Source organism: Mobula birostris, chromosome 4 (assembly GCF_030028105.1).
Source record: "Mobula birostris isolate sMobBir1 chromosome 4, sMobBir1.hap1, whole genome shotgun sequence".
Lineage (NCBI taxonomy): Eukaryota > Metazoa > Chordata > Chondrichthyes > Myliobatiformes > Myliobatidae > Mobula > Mobula birostris.
Window position 1 is genome coordinate 49,471,414 of NC_092373.1, and position 15,385 is coordinate 49,486,798.

General features: G+C 41.6%; 1 long non-coding RNA gene across 3 annotated transcripts in view; it reads left to right on the forward strand.

Moving 5' to 3' along the window:
* The window catches only part of LOC140196322 (uncharacterized), an 85,926-nt gene that overhangs the window by 22,699 nt on the left and 47,842 nt on the right, over positions 1-15,385 (forward strand). The window contains exon 1 of one of the 3 annotated variants that reach the window (XR_011885676.1): positions 12,997-13,094. The exons of 1 other annotated variant lie outside the window; for it this stretch is intronic. This is a non-coding gene — a long non-coding RNA (uncharacterized lncRNA). Of the gene's footprint in view, positions 1-12,996; positions 13,095-13,596; positions 14,138-15,385 lie in introns of those variants that run through there. One more of the 3 variants, XR_011885677.1, reaches the window with a different exon arrangement.

Below are 15,385 nucleotides of genomic sequence, written 5' to 3' on the forward strand. Positions count from 1 at the left end.
AGGGAGATTGTGCTAGAGCTGCATGCAACACAAATAAGGGCACAGCATGAATACAGTGCACTACAATTCAGGAAAGATATGATTGTGCTGGAGAGACTGCCAAAGAGATTTTGAAGGATGTAGCCAGGATTGGGAAATTCTAGCTACGGGTAAAGCTTAGATTATACAAGGGCTGTTTTTATTTGGAACAGGGGAAAGTGAGGGAATTGATGTGTTTATAATTATGAGGTGGTTCCTTAGGGTTGTTATAGTCAGGGCTAGTAATAAGGACAAGCTCCCACTACCTATTAAATACTCCTAATGGCATGTGCCTTAAATAGCCTCTGACAACCGAGTCCAGCTCCTGGCCTTCACATGAGGCTTAGTGACTAAGCCCACGGAACTGTTTCTACTGACAGGAGAAGGGGCAAAGGCAGGTTACTGTCGCCTTAAGACAAGTCGCTTCGGGCAGATGGGCCTCATCAGCCATGGTTGGCAGCTCATCTAGGAGAAGGAAAACTCTGATCTCAAACCTCCACTGCCTTGCGGCTATACTCACTCATGGGAGTAAACACCGAGGGAAAAATCCAGAGCTGGAGTCCCTATGTTGAGTTCAACATTGACAAACAACTCAGCGACGTTGCTGGTACCAAACTGTATCAGTCTCTGCCATTCGTTTGGGTTCATCCAAAGAGGGGGAGCTTGTTACATGGGCAACAGCTTGCTCTTCATATCGCACTGCCCAAGCTTGTGCACCTAGACAGATAGGATGCAACATCCACAGTCGACCCTGACCGATAGAGGCCTCACTCACTCTCTCAGTTATGAGGCATACAGGCACAGGAAACAGGAAGGATCTATTTTTCCTAGCAGAGGGGTCAGAAAATAAAGGGTGCACATTTAAAGTAATTGGCAGAAGAAATAAGGGAAGATGAGCAGGAACATTTTATTTCATTTTTAATTAGTCGATACAGCGCAGAGTAGCCCCTTCCTGCCCTTCAACCCCCGACAAACCTAATTCCAATCATGGAACAATTTACAATGACCAAATAACCTAGCCAGAACTCTTTAGCCTGTGGGAGGAAACTGGAGCGCCCTCAGAAAACCCATGCATTCCACGGGAAGAACATACGTACAGAATGGTGCTGACATTGAACTCTGAACTCTGGAACGCCTTGAGCTGTAATAGTGTCACGCTAACCACTACGCTACCATGGCACCCTCTCTTTTTCACTCAGAGAAGTCTATTCTATAAGACCATAAGATATAGAAGCAGAATTAGGCCATTTGGCCCATCGAGTCTGTTCCATCATTTCATCATAGCTGATCCATTTTCCCTCTCAGCCCCATTCTCATGCCTTTTCCCCATATCGCTTCATACCCTGACCAATCAAGAAGCTATCAACCTCTGCCTTAAACATACCCAGTGATTTGGCCTCCACAGCCACCTGTGGCAACAAATTTCACAGATTCAGTACTCTCCGGCTAAAGAAGTTCCTCCTCGTCTCCTTTCTAAAAGGACGCCCCTCTATTCTGAGGCTGTGTCCTCTGGTCTTAAACTCCTCCACCATAAGAAACATCCTCTCCACATCCACTCAATCAAGGCCTTTCAACATTCGATAGATTTCAATGAAGTTACCCCTTCTTCTGAATTCCAGTGAGTATTGGCCCAGAGACAACATCAAGTACATGTTAAACAAATACAGACACAGGCGTCTTTGCTCTGTGGGCCACTTCTTCAAGTCTTTCGGTGATCGGGGGAGGGCAACGGGAGCAGGTAATGTGATGGCTGGAAGCTCCTAGTCAAGAACCGGCTCGAAAGCAGTGAATACTTGATTCAATTGCTCAACTTTTGGACAGAAGCAAAAAAGTTGTTCAGTAGCAGTACTCACATCTGAGCAGCCCTATTTAGGATCCACTCTGCTCACGCTGAACCGGGAAGGGGCTAGAAAAGGTGCCCTAAAAATAGTCTGCTTCACCCCATCCTGTCTGGAAAATTGCGTCCAGAGGGATCACCATCATGCAGTCGAAAAATATCGAGAAGTGAAACTATGAAATTTGGAACCTGGAATATACGAACTCTGATGGATAACCCAAACTCAGACCAACCAGAGAGGAGAACTGCCTTTGTTGCCCGGGAACTCCAAAAATTCAACTTTGACATTGTTGCTCTGAGTGAGACCTGCAGAGCTGGAGAAGGACAACTAAAGGAAGAGCAAGGTCAAAATACCTTTTTCTGGAAAAGACTTGATCCTGAACAACCGAGGATCCATGGAGTAGGTTCTGCCATTTGAAACAGCCTACTTCAGAAGCTGCCAGAGCTACCACTGGGAATCAACGAACATCTCATGACTCTGCGGATCCAGTTTGTCAAGAACCAACACACCACCATCATCAGCGCCTAGGCGCCAACTCTGGACGCTGAAGATGAAGTAAAGATGAACTTCTACGCCCAACTTGACGAGGTCCTTTCCTCTGTTCCCAACAACGACAAGATCATTCTCTTGGGAGACTTCAATGCCAGAGTCGGGAAAGATCATAGGTTCCGGACTGGAATAATAAGCAAGGAAGGAGCTGGCAAGGTCAACACCATTGGAACACTCCTCCTCATCAAATGTGCTGAACACAACCTGGTGATTACAAACACTCTATTTCACCAGAAAAACAGGCACAAAGTCTCCTGGCAGCATCCATGCTCCAAACACTGGCACCTCATCGACTACATCATCGTATGATCTCAGGACCAAAAAGATGTACTGATAACAAGAGCGGTTACTGGTGCCGATGAGTGCTGGACAGACCATCGACTCATCTCGTCCAGCATCAGAATGAAGATTCAGCCCAAAAGGATACACCAAAATCAGAACATTATTAAGAAATTCAATGTTGACATACTTCAAGACATCAACCATGTACAGAAGTTCCAACAAAATCTTCAAGAACAACTGCCTCAACAAATCCCACCATCTGTAGAACACTAGAATCAATTGAAGAATGTTATCATCACCTCCTGCAAAGAAGCAATTAGGTTCAAGAAGAAAAAACATCAGGATTGGTTTGATGATAATGACAAACTACTCCAACAACTCATCAATGAAAAGAGAAAAGCTTTCATCACCTTACAAAATGACCAACAATCAGCTACCGAAAGGAAATGCTATCAGGAATGCAAGGCTGCAGTCCAGTAGAGCACCTGAAACCTGAAAAACCAATGGTAGAGGAAGAAAGCTTAGGAAATCCAACAACTAGCAGATGCCAATGACACTCAAGGCTTTTTCAATGCAACTAAAGCTATTTTTAGCCCATCCACTCATGGTCAAGCCCCTCTCAAAAGCAAAAATGGTTCAACCATCCTGAAGAGCAATTCTGACATCAATTCTAGATGGAGGAAGAACTTTGAAGATCTTTTAAATCAAACCGTCTCATTTGACAGGAATGTGATTAACAACATTCCAAAACAGCCTGTTGATGACTCCCTAAGCAAAATACCAACACTTGAAGAAGTCAAGGAAGCCATCAAAACCTTGAAAAACAAGATCGCTGGACTCGATGGAATATCAGCCATTGTCTACAAAATTGGAGGTAACCCGCTTCATTACCAACTGCATCAACTTCTCATCAAGATCTGGATAAATGAAGACGTACCAGCAGACTTTAGAGATTCAGCAATCATTACCATCCACAAAAGGAAAGGCGATCGATCCGAACGCGTAAACTATCGTGGAATTTCCGTTAGCAACAGCAGGAAAGATCCTCACCCGCATCATGAACAACCGGCTCAAGCCTTTAGCCGAGAAGATCCTTCCGGAGTCACAAACCAGTTTTAGACCATCACGTGGAGCAATCAACATGATCTTCACAATGCGACAACTACAAGAAAAATGTCGAGAACAACTTCAACCTTTGTACATGGCGTTCATTGACCTCACCAAAGCCTTTGACTCAGTATCAAGGGAACTCCTATGGGATGTCCTATCCACCTATGGATGCCCTGAAAAGTACATTCGAATCCTGAGACTCCTCCACGATGGCATGCTTGCCACAGTCATGGTCAGCAACAGTAACTATGAGCCTTTTCAAGTTAGATCAGGAGTAAAACAGGGATGCATGATTGCCCCAACTTTGTTCACCATCTTCATTGCGACAATTATCCACATCATCAAGGACAACCTGCCCCCAGGAATCGAAGTTGTCTACAGAACAGATGGCAGACTTTTCAATCTTGCCCGTCTCAAGTCCAAAAACAAGACATCCACGAGTTCCCTCATTGAGTTCCAATACGCAGATGACAACAGTGTTGCAGCTCCCTCAGAAAACCACTGCAACAGATTCTGACTGCCTTCAACCGTGCATACACGAAACTTGGACTTACCATCAATTCCAAGAAGACTCAGATCATCTATCAACCATTGCCAATTGAGACAAATCGGATAGAACCATCAATTCAACTTGGCGAAACAACCCTGGAAAACCTGGACCGCTTTCTGTAGTCACCTCTGGAAGTCACCTCTCCTCCAATGTCGATCTTAATGACGAGATCCAACATCGTCTTAAATGCGCTGGAACAGCTTTTGAACGTCTCTGAACAAGAGTCTTTCATGATCGTAACATTTGAACAGACACCAAAATGTGAGTGTACAAAGCAGTGGTGATCCTAACGTTCCTGCATGCATCAGAAACCTGGACAACATACCGACGACATTTGAAGGCACTTGAAAATTTCCATCAACGCTGTCTTCGAAACATCTTAAATATCAGCTGGGAAGATAGAAGAACCAACGTCAGCGTGCTAAATGAAGCAAAAACAACAAGCATTGAAGCCTACGTCATCAAGAACCAAATAAGATGGAGTGGTCATGTTGTTCAGATGAAAGACGAACGTCTGCTGAAACAAATCTTCTACTCCCAGCTTAAAGAAGGCAAATGTAAAAGAGGCGGACAACAGAAGAAATTCAAAGACATCTTAAAAGCCAACATGAAGAAATGTAACATCAACATCAACAACTGGGAAATCAACGCCAAGGACAGGAAGCTCTGGCAAGCCATCTTCCGAGAAGGAACAACAACTTTCAAAGCCAACAGATGTGCAGAATTAGAAGAAAAGAGAAGAAAATGGAAGAAGCAGCAGCAACAACCAAAGCCCGATCTGTCATCTGGAAATACCTGTCCTGAATGCGGAAGAACTTTCAAAGCCAAGACTGGACTCATAAGCCACTTGAGAGCCCATAAATAGATCAATGGAATGAAGACCATCATCCTCGACTTCGAGGGATAGCCACGACTCCAAGTGAGGCCTCACCATTGCTTTATAAAGCCTCAACATCACGTCCTTGCTTTTATATTCAAGTCTTCTCGAAGTGAATGCTCACACCGTATTTGCCTCCTTCACCACAGACCTGCAAATTAACCTTCAGGGAATCCTGCACAAAGACTCCCAAGACCCTTTGCACATCGGATTTTTGAATTTTCGCCCCATTTAGAAAATTGTCTGCATTTCTATTTCTCTACCAAAGTGCATGACCATACACTTTCCAACACGGTATTCCATCTGCCACTTCTTTACCTATTCTCCTAACATGTCTAAGTTGTTCTCTAGCTTCTCAACTTCCTCAAAACTACCTGCCCCTCCACCTATCTTCATGTAGTCACAAACTTTGCCACAAAGCCATCAATTCCATCATCCAAATCATTGACACAAAACGTAAAAAGAAGTGGTACCTACACAGACCACTAGTCACCAGCAGCAACCAGAAAAGGCTTCCTTTATTCCCACTCTTTCCCTCCTGCCAATCAGCCAATGCTCTATCCGTGCTAGTATCTTTCCTGTAATACCATGGGCTCTTAACTATTTAAGAAACCTCACGTGTGGCACCTTGTCAAAGGCCTTCTGAAAATGCAAGTACACATCATCCATCAATTCTCCTTTGTCTATCCTACTTGTTATTTCTTCAAAGAATTCCAATAGATTTGTCAGGCGAGATTTTCCCTTGAGGGAACCATGCTGACTACAACCTATTTTATCATGTGCCTCCAAGTACCCCAAAACCACATGCTTAATAGTCCACTCCAACATCTTCCCAACCACTGAGGTCAGACTAACTTCCTCTCCCTTCTTGAAGAGTGGAGTGACATTTGCAATTATCTAGTCTTCCAAACCCATTCCAGAATCTAGTAATTCTTGAAAAATCATTACTAATGCCTCCACAATCTCTTCAGCCACCTTTTTCAGAAGCCTGAACTGTACATCATCTGGTCCTCGTGACTTACCTACCTTCAGACCTTTCAGTTTCCCAAGACCTTCTTCCTAGTAATAGCAACCTCACACACTTCTGCCCTGACACTGTCGAACTTTTGGCGTACTGTTAGTGTCTTCCACAGTGAAGACTAATTGCAAAATGCATATTCAGTTCATCTGCCATTTCCTGGACTCCATTACTACCTCACCAGCATCATTTTCCAGCGCCCCATATCTACTCTCACCTCTCTTTACATTTTATATTCAAGACAGTCTTTTTGAAATACTGTAGTTAAAAGAATGTTGATTATTACAACTGTATTATGGATAAAAATACATTTCCTTAACTTTTTTTTCTGAGGTACCATAACTGAACACATAAATGATTGACTAACTTATTTGTTGACTAATACTTATTAAAAACAGTAAATGGCTATCTTTCCCCACAAAATAGACACTTTAATTGAAATTATGAATTTGTTGACTAGTGACACAGTTAGGCAGCAGATATTGCCGCTGCCTCCTAGCTTCAATCCAAACTTCCAGTGCTGCTAGTGTATTGTTTGCATCTGTGAGGGTTTTGCTTGGTTGCTCTGGTTTTCTCACACATGCTAAAAATACGTGAGTTGTTAGATTTATTGGCTACTGTAAAATGTATCCTAACGTCGGTAGGTGTTAGATGAATCAGAGAAAATGATTAGCATTAGGATTACTTACAGGGAAATGAGTGGGGAATGGTACCACAGTAAAGTGAATGCTCTAAGAGCCAGTACAGTCTCAAAGGGCCAAATAGCCCCTTTCCATGTCAAGAAAAATCAGGAAATGCTAAATATAAGGGCTGAAAATTTCCAAAAAATATTTGGAATCAAATTAAAAGAAAAAGGAATACATTTGAAAATCCACAAGGGGCTAACACTAATGTTTAAATACACTACTAAGGGTGGTACAGATTTATAATCCAGTGACCAGGAAGTTCACTGTGTCAATCTTTCTTCTTCTGAGTTGTTTGAAGATTTCAGGTTAGCAATGGCATAAGTTTTGTTATCTCATGTATGAGGAGGATAATATGTGAGTACAAAAAGAAACTACTGAAAATATATAACATGCAAAATTATAATCCCATGTCAGACTGCATATTCGCCTCAATTATTCACAAGGTATAATTTACTGCTTTTAGTAGTAGTCTTTGTCGTAAAATGACAACACACTTGAATGTTTATGTCATCAGCTCCTTTATAGGCAGCCTAAACTGATTCCAGTCATACAAATCAACATACAGTAAACAAGAAGAGAATGTTTTCTGTCTTCAGTTTAGCTTCCAATACCAAAGTTTCTATGGCTTCTGCTGAGTAATATGAACATATAGTGGGATTTCACAAGATTCCCCTAGGAACAAGGTGATATTAGTGGAACTTGGGATGCATTGACAAACCTGAATAAAAACATCCTCAGTCTGATCAACAGACTCCATTAATGTTTAATCTGTAAGTGGTGCCAGCTGAGAATATTTCTTTCTCTTCAAATGCATGAGAATTCATCTCAGCTAGAAAACTGCCACAGCCCTTTTGAATTCTGACAATGACATAAATCATCACTGTTGATCTTCAATATTGTATGATATGAATTGATTAGGGGTTCTAGAAATGTCCTCTGCAGCAAAAGAGGAAATTGTTAGAAATATTCATGGGTTCGACACATTATATGTGGAGATAGAAAGAGAGTTAACATTTCAGATTAATGTTTCATCTGAATACAATTTTGAAGCTCTGGTTTCTGTGTCCTCAATGACAGCCAAGGACCTGTCTTTTCACTTTATTGGTTACTGAGAGATGAAAGGCTCCAGCAAACTGGTACTGGCTGACAAAGGAAGTGAGAACGTTTCCATATTTTACTGTGTCCTCTCGGAACATTGACTCTATGAACCTAACTTACAATATTTATCTAAAAAAAATCTACAAGAATTTTCTATTTGCATTCACAGTTATCTACTAAAGCTTCCCACGTGGACTTCATGGCTTGATAGAAAATTCATTCTTTTATGACAAGTATTCATGATATCAACCATCAAGATTATTATATTGACAAAGATTATGACAAGTTCACTTCAATATTAATAGCCGCTTATCTCAAGTTAAGGATTTCAAGTCCTAGAGAGATGGAGAGATGAAGATAACAAGAGAAGATTGTCAGAAATCAGGAGGCAGTACTTGAGAAAGGTGGTGGGAGTGGATAATAACAATATATCTGGAGATATAATTCAGGAAATAAAGAAAGAAATACTGGAAATTTGAAATATATGACTGGAATAGCTACTTAACGCTGGAGTCTGGAAAGCTATAGCATGCCAAGTAAAAAAGATGATGTGTTGTTCCTAAATGTTTATGTTTCGCTTTCCTTGGACAGACTACAGGTCCAGAGTTAGAGTGGAAAGGAGAATTGAAGTAGTAAGCAAACAAGATCACCCTTGCATTGAACAGCTGCTCTGCAAAGTGTTCATTGATCTTCATTGGTTTCCCCAGTACCCAGACTACATTGCGAGCATCAAGTACAAATTAATGCCATTTTACCCAGAGGGGAAGTGGTAAAAGGATGGATATTGTACCTCCTACTTTTGTATCGTAAGATACCCAGAGAAACAAGATGGAAAAATGAACCTGATGTTCACAGTCTCTGCAGGACGGTGAAACGGGAGCAAAGAGAAAACAAGTAAACCATTAGACCTAAAATGGTCAACTATAATTTTTTTTAAAACTGTAGATGTTGGAAATCGGAAACAAAATAGAAAATTCTATAAATGCTCTGCAAATCGGACAGCATCTGTGGAAAAACAAAATTAATATGTTAGGATCAAGGCCTTTTGTCAGAACTGGCCATTAAAATACAGCTGTTCATGGAAGGCTCAAAAGTACAGAAAGACATGGAGCAGTATTAATAAGGAATCAGCAGGTAGAATAACAACATTTGAAAGACACTGGTAGATGAGATGCGTGTATAGGAAAGGATTAGAAGGACTTGAGCCAAATTCCATCAAATTGTGCCAGCTTATATAGGCATCACAGTCGGCAAGAATGAGTTAGGCTAAAGGGCCAGATTCCATGCTATATTACTTCATAAATTCTTATTTAGAGTTGCATTTCCAACATTTGGATGAGAATACAGTTGGCAAAGTTAGTAAATTTACAGAGTACACCAAATTGGTCGTATATTGGACAGTGAAGAAGGTTATCTCGGATTACAACAGGATCTACATCAAGTTGGAAAGAGTGCCAAGGAATGGCATTTGGAATTTAACTCTGACAAGTGCAAAGTATTGCATTTTGGGAAGTTAAACCAGGGCAGGACTGAAATGGAAGGCCCTGGAGGCTTGTAGAACAGAGAGGCCTAGGAGTACAAGTACATAATTCCCTGAAAGTGGAAACACAGGTAAACAGAGGGCAAAGAAGATGTTCATCATGGCTGCCTTCGTCAATCAGTGCATTGAGTACAATAGCTGAGATGTCATGTTACAGACGTACAAGTTGCAGGTAAGACTGCATTGAGAAAATTGTGTGCTAAAGGAAAGATGTCATTAAACAGGAAAGAGCGCAGCAAAGATTCAAGTGGACGTTGCCAGAATTGGACAACTTGAATTATAAGACTGAGTCTATTTTCCTCTGAGTGAACGAGGCCGAGAGGTGACTTTATAAAGGTATATAAAATCACGAGGGGCTTAGATAAATGAATGGCCACTGTCTTTTTTCTCAGTGAAGAGGAGTTTAAAACTAGAGAGCATAGGTTTAAGGTAACGTAGGAAAGATACAAAAGAAATATGAGGGGCATATTTTTCACACAGAGGTTGGTGGGTATATGGAATAAGCTGTCGGAGAAGATGGTAGAGGTGGGACAAATACAACATCTGAAGGCCATTTTGGACAGGTACAAGGTGAGGAATGGCCAAATGCAGGCAAATGGATCTAGCTCAGATAGGCACCATGGTCAACATGGACAATAAGGGAGGAGGAAACAGCTGTTTCCATGCTGTAAAACTCGCTGACTCTTGATACCTCTTGAGTTACTTTAGAAAAAAGAGGATAATGCTATATTAATAGAGTCAGAAGATGAGGTGGTTTAAGCAATGTTCCGTACAAATAATAAAACCTGGCCCCAAATCAATTGGCTTGTTTCCATGCAGTACATTCTGTGTAATAATGAGGTTTCCTTAAGAAGACTCTACTACTATAAGAAATAAAATAGAACTAATTCCCCTCCTGACCCCACAATTGTGGACATCTTTGTGAAGCTAACTGGATATAATTAGTACCAATTCTGTTTTCTGGGAAATCAGACAATTAAAATTAACTTTACGATTTAATAGTAGAAGTTGAAATGTTTCTGGTTTTATTTGATTTAAAGAGCTTCAAATCAGAAGTGATCAACAGTAATATGAGACAACAACTTATTTTAAAACAGCACACAACTATCACTAAAAAATATATAATATTTATATGCCAATATAGCAAAGGCTGATAGCAACCCAAAACAAATAAACCCTTAGTGCTAGAATTGTTAATTATAATTAAACAAAACTGTAGACTTTGGAAATATGAAATGAAACAGAAAATGCTGCAAACGCTCTGCAGATCAAGTAGTATCGATGAAAAAGAAAAACAGAATTAATATTCACACCAGAAAGTCCGCAGATGCTGCAAATCCAAAGCAAACACACAGAAAATGCTGGAGAAACTCAGCGTTTGTGGAAATGAATACATAATCGACGTTTCAGGCCGAGGCACTTCAAGATTGAGAAGGAAGGGGGAAGATGCCAGAATAAAAAAAGCTGGGGTAAGTGGAAGTAAAGATGAAGCCACACTCAGGTTGCAGGAACAACACCTTATATTCCGTCTGGGTAGCCTCCAACCTGATAGCATGAACATCGACTTCTCTAACTTCCGCTAATGCCCCACCTCCCCCTCGTACCCCATCTGTTACTTATTTTTATACACACATTCTTTCTCTCACTCTCCTTTTTCTCCCTCTGTCCCTCTGAATATACCCCTTGCCCATCCTCTGGGTCCCCCCCCCCTTGTCTTTCTCCACGGACCTCCTGTCCCATGATCCTCTAATATCCCCTTTGCTAATCACCTGTCCAGCTCTTGGCTCCACCCCCCCCCCTGTCTTCTCCTATCATTTTGGATCTCCCCCTCCCCCTCCAACTTTCAAATCCCTTACTCACTCTTCCTTCAGTTAGTCCTGACGAAGGGTCTCGGCCTGAAACGTCAACTGCACCTCTTCCTAGAGATGCTGCCTGGCCTGCTGCGTTCACCAGCAACTTTTGTGTGTGTTGCTTGAATTTCCAGCATCTGCAGAATTCCTGTTGGAAGTGGAAGGTGGCTGGCAGGAGGGTGATAAGTGAAGCCAGGTGGGTGGGAAAGGTGAAGGGCTGGGGAAGAAGGAATCTGATAGGGGAGGAGAGCAGACCATAGGAGAAAGGGAAGGAGAAGGGGACCCAGGGAAGAATTAATATTTCAAGTGGAAGTGGCTTGGTCAAAACTGGTCATTGATACTCTGGTATTCATGTGAGCATCAGCTGCACAAGACTTGGAATTGAAAGAAAAAAGTGAGTCAGGCAACATCCAGATGAATGATCTCAATCTAAAATGTCGACTGCCCTTTTTCATCTACAGGTACTGTCTGACCTACTTAGTTCCTTCAGCAGTTAGTATGTTGCTCCAGATTTACGCATCTGCAGTCCCTTGTGTGTGTCCAAGTTTTAATAAGGGATTCTGATTTAGAGTTGCACTTACAATGAAGCTCAGTGTAAGCTTGAGGAATAACACCTTAACCTAATTGATGGCCATCAATTGTAATATTAATTCAGTTTTTCCTCTCTCCTAACCAGCATTCTTCTTTATTCTGGATTTCAACTCTTTTGTGCTCTGTATCTCACTGTTCAGATGATTTACCCTCTCTGATAGAGGCAGAGCATTTTTGCTTCAAGATCCTCTCAGTCTCCGCCCTAATAGACAATCTGTGTTCATGCTACACCTCTTCCCCTCTTTAACTGGTTTTCTCATTCCACCAGTTCTCATTTAATCTCATCAATCTAAACCATTAGTGATGTTTCTCTCTCCACATATGCTACCTAACCTATAGATAATTCTAATCAGCGTTTTATGTGGTGCTTTTTTCGCATTTTAAATCTTCTTTCATTATTTGGAGAACAATATTTAGGAAGCTACTTGCGGTTAAAAAACGTTTACCTCAGTAACCGTTGATAATAAAATCAAATACGCTTAAATTTCACTGGGGAAAATGTTTTGTTCATGCTTTCAGTACAAGGAAGCGAATTCCAAGTGTTCCTGATAGATGAAATATAAACACCAATCTTTGCTCAGCTGGCAGGGATGGCTGAAATATTAATCCTTGCATTTCGAAAACGAGTTCCATTATATAGCAAATCCGGTGTCATCTCCCACAATTGATTTTGGTGATGCAAACCCTAAAAATGGGAGGGGATAGAAGTGTCTTCGCGGACTTTCTTGCAACGCGCAACCGAGAACAGCACAATGTGACATCGGTTTAAAAAAAACTGTACCGTTGTAGGTCTTGCTGCTTGTTCATTCGACCATTAAAAAATCAGCAGTGGGAGTTGTTACATTTGTAGGATTTTTAAGGAGAGCAAGGGGATTCGGTAATGGATGTGCTATATTCAGTGTTAATAGTTGATTGATATTGTGAATTCAAGTGATCGCCTTCATCTCTTACTGCATTGGTTAATGTCTTCCTTTACTTGATTAAATTACCTCAGTGTGCCTTTAATGGTGTTGGCTGCCTGGATGCATTATATATTGATACCCAAGAGACAAAGATGCAATAACCGGAAGGTTTTACATTATTGATCGTAAGTAAGTGTGTTTGCAGAAGAAACCGTGAGTGGTTTCCGCCGCTGCATTCAAATCATAACTTTATAGTTGTTGAAATTATTGCGAGGTTATATAGTTTTAATCGGTTACTATAATTTATTTTATCAATTATCAAGAACGCCAAAACATATGTACCATTTTAACCTTCTGCTTGACTCTATCAGATTGCCTTGAAAGTATAGAATCGTCGAGAAGCATCTGTAAATGTTTATAACACGTTGCTTTGCAATTTATTCAATTCTGTTTCAAACTCGGTTAGGGAAGCTGAGAAACAAAAGCTGTTTCCCCCTACAATTTTAGCAAAAAAAAGCCTTGCCGTCTCTTACACTTCGGATTTCTCTAAAAAACAAAAAATGTGATCACATGCTTAAACCTTCTAGAAGGTTCTCTTGAAACCGCCAGCTCACCCAGGCAGGAAATGCTGAGCTTCCCTCTGCCTGCTGTTTACGCAGAAACCTTCCAACAGTAACAGTAGCGGGCAGCGGCGCGGACTGGACCATTGCAAAGGGGCGCTGTAGGGCAGAGCCGCACATCAATACTTTAATAAACTGCAGCCGCCTCATAAAGAACAAAAACACTGAGCTTTGCACTCGTATTTCTTTATGGCCAATAAACACAAGGAAACGGTGATAGGATGAAAACAAGCTTTAACTTGCGAAGAAACAGCGCATTGTTCTGGCTGCTAATTTCCACCATTATTTATTGATGAGGACAACAATCTCCACATCTGCAGCTGGGGGCATTGTTCTTGCTTCAAACACAGACAAAAACCTTCCCCACCCCCGCGTACACCCGCCTGCAGCGCAAAAAGAACCACCCATGGAGAAAAGCCGCATTATCCCAAACATCAGCAGAAGCCATTTTGCAAGCTCTCAGCTTCACTCTGTCTGCCAAGAGAAGATAATGCGAAATTCGAGACTTCGGCAAGCAACCAGCACCGCAGGCTGCCGAGCACCTCAGTGCCTGAAGTCAGATTATTTCGAAATATGGATCTGCAATCATGAGAATTAGTTTAACAAAGGTCAGATTGAAGTGCTTGTATTCAAAGCTTTTTTTTTAAAAAAAGGATCGATGTTTAGAAATACATTTAATTGAAAATGTTTAAACCCTGGCGGTCAATTCCGCAACTGCAACTTCCCCAAGAGCGGCTTCATGCAAAAACAAAGCACTTTACTATCCACTGTCGCGGCAAACCACACATTTTGTCCCTTATGGAAGTCCGCAACACTAAGTTTACGACGAAATTACATCATAGTACCTAACCAAAATAAATTAATATATTAAATCGAAACAAAATTAGAGGCTTTTCTTTTGAGCTTCGCCTGTTTGGGCGTGCGGGGACCAGCGACAGACACTGCAACCATTATCCAATACAGACACGAGGGCGGGACCTTAGTGATTCACTGCTATCGCTAGCACATTTATCTGCTTTGAACATCTTGCTGCAACAATAGCAGTTACACAGCGAAGACTGGATGATAACCATACACTCCCCAGGGACGAGTTCTGCTTCCCCTCACCCACGAAGGGCAGCCGTTTAGTCAAAAAAACTGCATGTGAAATCACGCAGTTACCTTGTCTATATATGTTTGTACAAATAATTCACCAGCCCGTGAAGATGGTAACATAAGCATCTCCGCCCTCGCTACGCCGTTTGTGCGAAGTGCCAGTGTAGCCGGTTAACGCCCTGCTTTGTTTGAATACTGTTCTTGTGTCTCCTTTGTACGGACATAAACTTGTCTCAGCTGAGCAGTGGCGTTTTACAAACAGGTCATTGTGTTGGAGCCTTTACAAAGCAAATGATGGGGCTTTTTCGTGCCCAATATAAATCAGCAGATTCTAGTTTAATCATTTGGCAAATGGCAACTTTTGCACACAGGAACAGAAACATCTCGAATGCAGCGTGTTGGCGCAGAGCACGGAGACATAAATAGCTGCTAAATCAGTAGGTGGACTGCCATGGTAACGGATTTCGGGCTTGATGTCACGGATAGTTTCCATAGCAATGAGCCTGGATTTCATGTTGCAGCATGAGGTCAATGTTTCCATGGAGATGGGTTGGGTGTGTGCTGGTCCGACCCTTTAATGATGGTCTGCATTCTGTAACGGGGAGGAGGGAGAAGGGTCCCCGAATTGATGTTTATTTCGTGAATCCAGATGCCGACTGCTTTGTGTTAAATTGGCTTTTTGTGGGGGAGGTAGTACTGCTTAGGATTTTGTCATGAGCAACATATTCGTGAAGGTTCAGCAGCTGCACTTAATTCTTTTT